Consider the following 6,067-nt stretch of genomic DNA (forward strand, 5'->3'; position numbering starts at 1 on the left):
TCATGATCCTGGAGTCCCGGGATCGAGTCCCACATCAGGCTCCCTGCTCACCGGGGAGTCCGCTTCTCCCACTGACCTCTCTCCTCTCATGCTCTCTCTCTCTCATTCTCTCTCTCTCAAATAAATAAATAAAATCTTTAAAAAAAAAAAAAAAAGAAGAAGGAAAGAAATACAATGTTTCCCTGCTAGGAATGGGAACAGGTAAAAATTCCACTCACCACTATTACTCCCTGTGATCCTCTAAATTCCAGCCGGTGAAATAGAACAAGAAAGGAAATAAAAGAAAGACAGATTGGATACAAGGAAAAACTGCCCTCATTTGCAGGTGTTATGATGGCCTACATAAAAAACCCCAAGGAATGTGTCCCAAAAGTCAGACACAAATTGTGATGTATTTCTACAAAGTTCCACCAAGTGTACCTGCCTCTCTTGCCTCCCTCCACCTCCTTCTCTGCGGCCTCTGCCACCCCTGAGACAGCAGGACTTCAACTCCTCTTACTCCTTCTTTATGATGTTCCACTTCCACGTAATGAATAGTAAATAATAATCATGCCATATAGTTCAGCAACCCATCTGTTGCATATGTATGAGTGCCTTCATGTGAAAATCTAAGAACTATGGCAAGAACTGAGATGTTTTTGTGTCTTCCTTATTATCAACTAAGTCATTGTATAGAACACTATGTGTAAGACTGGTATGGAAGTGGATAGCCTATCCTCAAGCAGGCATCAGGTGAGTGATATTTAACATAGAATAACTAATGTGAAAGTTTTCTTCCTGTTTTATAACTTTGCTTTTAAAGAATTATCTTGTCGTACGGTATCTTCTCTCATAATTGGAGAAATGGTAGGTCAGCCTCCTATCACACACAAGCTTTTTTTTTTTTTTAAGACCATAACAATGTTTCCAATGACTGTATGGTAAATAGGACTGTAATGTTGTATGCTATGAAATTTTATGATGATCTATTACTGTAGAAGCTAGGCTACTGGGAAGCAATCGTGTTGATTGTACAAGGCTACCATAAAGCAATCATATTGTTACTTCTTCATTTTTGCTGCATGAATCATTACACCTGTAAACAAATATGAATTTCTTCCTCACATTATCTTTTCATTTTTTTATGTCTAGTGTTAGTAGTATGTGTAACATCTACACATATGATACAAATAAGAATATTTACGCCTGGGTGGCTCAGTGGTTAAAGCCTCTGCCTTCGGCTCAGGTCATGATCTCAGGGTCCTGGGATCAAGCCCCGCATCGGGCTCTCTGCTCAGTGGGGAGCCTGCTTCCCCCTCTCTCTCTGCCTGCCTCTCTGCCTACTTGTGATCTGTCAAATAAATAAATAAAATCTTTAAAAAAAAAAAAGAATATTTATGTAGGTAGGGCAGAAATTTATCCTGTAAATGGATGACAAATCCTTGCAGTATGAATAAGTACATACTACCCTGTAAGTGTATATTCTCTTCCTTATGATTTTATTAATAACATTAATAACATTTTCTTTTCTTTCGCTTACTTTATTCCAAGAATACAGTGTGCGATACATAACAGATGAAATATGCATTAACTATTTATGCTTACTGATAAGGCTTCTGGTCAACCGTAGGCTATCAGTAGGTAAGTTTTGGGGAAGTCAAAAGCTTTCTGAGGACTTTTTGATTATACTGGGGTTGGCACCACTAACCCCCACACTGTTCAAGGGTCGACTGTAATTATTTAAAAATAAAAAACTGCTTTAAAAAATCCAACTAAAAAAAAAATCCAACTAAAAAATGGTAATTGACAATTAATATGAATATGTACCAATGTATGGTCTGATAACCTCTTATTACTGAATTCTAAGGGCAAGAATCCAATGTACAAATTATACCTCTGCTGAACTGTTTTACTGCCCTGTTTATGCCCCAATTCTCATACTCCAGTTCACGAGCAACTTCTTAACTCCTTAATGCCTTTGATTTAATGATTCACATGTGTATATCATTCTATTAGGTGTCAAACCCAGGTCCACACCAATGTCATCTTTGAAACCTCAGAGTTTATAGTACAGTGCCTGGCCTGTATTAGGGTTTTATAAAGGTCAGTGAATGAAGGAGCTAGAGCCAAATAAATTGTACGTTAATTTGAAGAAATGGAAGAACGAATGCACGAAAATTTTCAGATAACGGCAACAAGAGTTTACAGGAAATATTGTGGTGAATGGAAAGGTAGACATTTTCACGACAGGAAAATCTTACAGGGAATGTTCCTCACTCTAGCTGCCCTGGTCTTTTCTAAAACGGAACAATTCGAAGATGGCCAGCAGGCGGAGAACTACTCCTTAGTTTAGAGTTAGAATCGGACCCACTTACAGATATCTCCAGCTTTTCGAAAGTTCACATTAGGCAACTTTGCTTTTACAAAATAAACCTACATGAGTACCTGTTTTCGCTAACCAAAAGAAATATGAAGAGGGTCTTTGGCTTAAAAAAAAAAAAAAAAGCAAAAGTAGCATTCAACATTTGTTTTGCAGTGCATCTTTACCAGGGCGGCACCCCCAGCAGCAAGAGGGGCTCACACACACACACACACACACACACACACACACACACACACACACAGACACACCCTGCCCCGCAGGGAGAGGGGCTCACACCTCCCAGCAGCAAGAGGAGCTCAGCCAAGTTCCTTCCCTGGAACTACCTTATCGTCATCAAACTGCCACAGCTTAGAACCGTATGCGAGCATCTGTGTTTTATCCCGATTTATTTTGTGCCTGTTAGCAAGAAGGGTCCTAAGGTATCAGAAAAGCCTAAGAGGGGTCACCTGGATGACTCAGTCGGTTAAGCGTCTGCTTTCAGCTCAGGGCATAATCTGAGGGTCTTTGGACCCAGTCCCATTTCAGGCTCCTTGCTCAGTGGGGAGTCTGCTTCTCCCTCTCCCTGCTTGTGCGCTCTCTCTCTGGCAAATAAATACATAAAATCTTAAAAAAAAAAAAAAAAGAGAGAGAGAGAGAAAGAAAGAAAAGAGAGAAAGAAAAGGAAGGAAGGAAGGAAGGAAGGAAGGAAGGAAGGAAGGAAGGAAGGAAGAAAAGCCTAAGAGAAGATATTTTTGGGGTCGGGCAATGCTAAAAACAATTTCCACATAAGTTAATGGTCATTGCTTCTTGTCTGTATGCCATTTCTACTTAGGAAAAGCTTCATAGGAACGTTCCACTATCAGGGAGTAGGGGAGAGCCAGATTTGTGGCTCTGGTAGTTTCTTATGTTCAGTTTTATCCAATGCCAGCATTTTGGGGCTAACAATGTTTCTAAAGTGGTTCTCTGGTATTTTTACTGCTGTTACACTTACTGCTGTGAAGCATAGTCATAAACTTGCTGATTCCCCCATCTACAATCAGGGCTTACCATCTATTCTGTCATCATGTCCTACTCCTTCCTCATTTTTTAAAAAATTATGGTAAAACAAATAAAAACATATAACACAAAAGTTGCCTTCTTAACCATTTAAGTGCACAGTTTCATAGAGGTAAGTATATTAATACTGCTGTTCAACAGATCTACAGAAATTTTCCATCTTGCAAAATTAAAGCTCTATACCTATTAAATAACTCACATATCCTTCCTCTTCACATCCCCTGGGAACTACCTTCTACCTTCTGTTTCTACGAGTTTGACTGCTCTTGATGGTTCATGTACATAGAACTGTACAATATTGGCTTTTTGTGTTTGTCATATTTTACTTAGCCTAATGTCCTCAAGGTTCATCTATGCTGTAGCATGTGATGGATTTTTCTTCCTTTTTAAGGCTATATAATATTGTATTGCATGTATAGACCACATTTTGTTTATCCATTCATCTGTCAATGTACATTTCAGTTGCTTTCACCTCTTGGCTATTGTGAATAGTTCTGCTACAAACATGGTTTGCATCAACACGGCTTTTTAAATATAACATCGATCCACACACACAAAAGACATGCATCTCAATTTTTAACTCAGCCTTGTTGTTTTCACAAACAACAGAAGATAGATTTTTGAAGCATCCCAACATTTTTAGCACATACTAACATAGGTAGTGCTTTCCTCTGCCTTCAACAGTCTTTGTACCATTTTCCAGCCTCTGCCCACTGCCCGGTCCCAAAGTCAATGCCACACATTTCAAGTTGCACATAGTACCACCTACTCTCAGGTATCAAATCTAATTTGTTGCATAAAAACACTCCAAGACACAGTAGCTTTAAAGAATGATTTAATAATTCTCATGATTCTATGGTTGTGCTCAGCAGGGTGGTTCTTCTGGTGGTTTCACTGGGGTCATTCACACCACTGCAGCCATCAGGCAGCTCTATTAGGGCTGGAGGGATAGAATGGCCTTATCCTCTCATCAGGGGCCTTGGTGCCAGCTGTGAACTGAGCCTCTCTTCCACACTGTCTCTTATCATCCAGTGGGTTGGCCCTGACTTCCTTAACTGGTAGTAGGAACATTTTCAGAGCCCAAAGCATAAGGTACAAGGACCCTTAAGGACAATCTCATAAGTGGAAAAATGTCACTTTGGCCACATTCTATAGGTCAGAGCAAGTGCCAAGGCTAGCCCACATTTGAAGTTTGAAGCAACAAGGTCACACTGAGAAGAAGCATGCAGGATAGAAAGAGCAAACAATGTATTCTGATGGTGAAATGGGGAATGCAAATGAGACTGTTCTAGGAGAAAACCCAGGGACATAGGGAAAAAGTGGTTGACAGAGATGTGCAATCTTTTGAGCATCATGCACTAAGTTGAGGAAATGAACCACAGTCCAAGAGTTTCCAACACAGGAACTGTTTATACCCCAACAAGGTGAACAGTTGTATGAGACACAAACTCAGAAGAGGGAAGGAAACAAAGTATCATAGAAAGTCGAAGATAACTTCAAGTCCTCTTTTCTCCCACCACTACTCTAACCTTGGGCTTCAAAAAAAAAAAAAAAAATGGATAGGAGGCAAAATATTTCTTCCTGAAACCATAGTTTAAAGGAATAAACAAATGACTCTCAGATACAATTGGAAGATGGTCACCAACTCCATCTCTGAGTAAAACAGAATGTTAAATAGGGGTGAGATAAAAAGAAATGGCATTAAACTCAGCAAATATACTCTGGACTAAAACAGGAGGAGGGGGGGAGGGAAGAAAGGAAGGAAGCAGGCAGAGTGGGAGGGGAAGAAGGAAAGTTTATTTCATCTATTCTGCCTAGACAAAAACACATGTCAAACAATAAAAAGAAAATAGACACGTGGATCCAATAAATAAAAAGAAGTTCAAAGAAAATATGATAAAACAATAAAAGATTTTTAAAAAATACTTTATTTATTTGAGAGAGAACACCCCAGCAAAAGTGGCACGGGGTGGGGGGCAGAGGGAGAAGCAGACTTCCCCGCTGAGCAGGGAGCCTGATGTGGAACCCCATCCCAGTACCTCGGGATCATGACCCGAACCAAAGGCAGATGTTTAACTGACTGAGCCACCCACATACTCCTAAAAGGAGATTTTAAAAGAGAGGATAGCATGCCTAAAGAAATAATACACAAATAATAAATTACAAATAGCAAAGAAGAAAATAAACATGCTGAAAAATGGAATCAGGGGTAGACGGGGATGCTTGAGCTAATCACAGTGATTAGAAATATATTTAAGAAAGATTAATGCAATAATAGAGAAGTTAATAAACGGATCCAGGATGTTAACAGTAAGAGGCTGTGTGGGATGATGGTTATTTTGCTCCTTATGCTTTACAGTACATTTTTACATTTCCAAAATAAAAATGAAATCTGTCAGTGAGGAAATCATTGTTCTTTTTTTAAAAAAGAGGTTAATAGAAGACGAGAAGGTGGTCAGAAACCAGATTATTGGAGTTTCAAACAAGGGGAGAAGTTAGTGAGGAAATAACATCAGGGAATGTAAGCCAGGCACCTGTTGGTCCTGTCTCACTGGACCCTGAACTCCAGGGACAGATGCAACAAGGCAGATGCTGTAGGGAAATGGAAGGACCAGGACGTACTCAAAGCAGAAAGATGGCAGCAGCGAGAGGCAGGAATCACAGATGTGT

Source organism: Meles meles, chromosome 5 (assembly GCF_922984935.1).
Source record: "Meles meles chromosome 5, mMelMel3.1 paternal haplotype, whole genome shotgun sequence".
Classification (NCBI taxonomy): Eukaryota; Metazoa; Chordata; class Mammalia; order Carnivora; family Mustelidae; genus Meles; species Meles meles.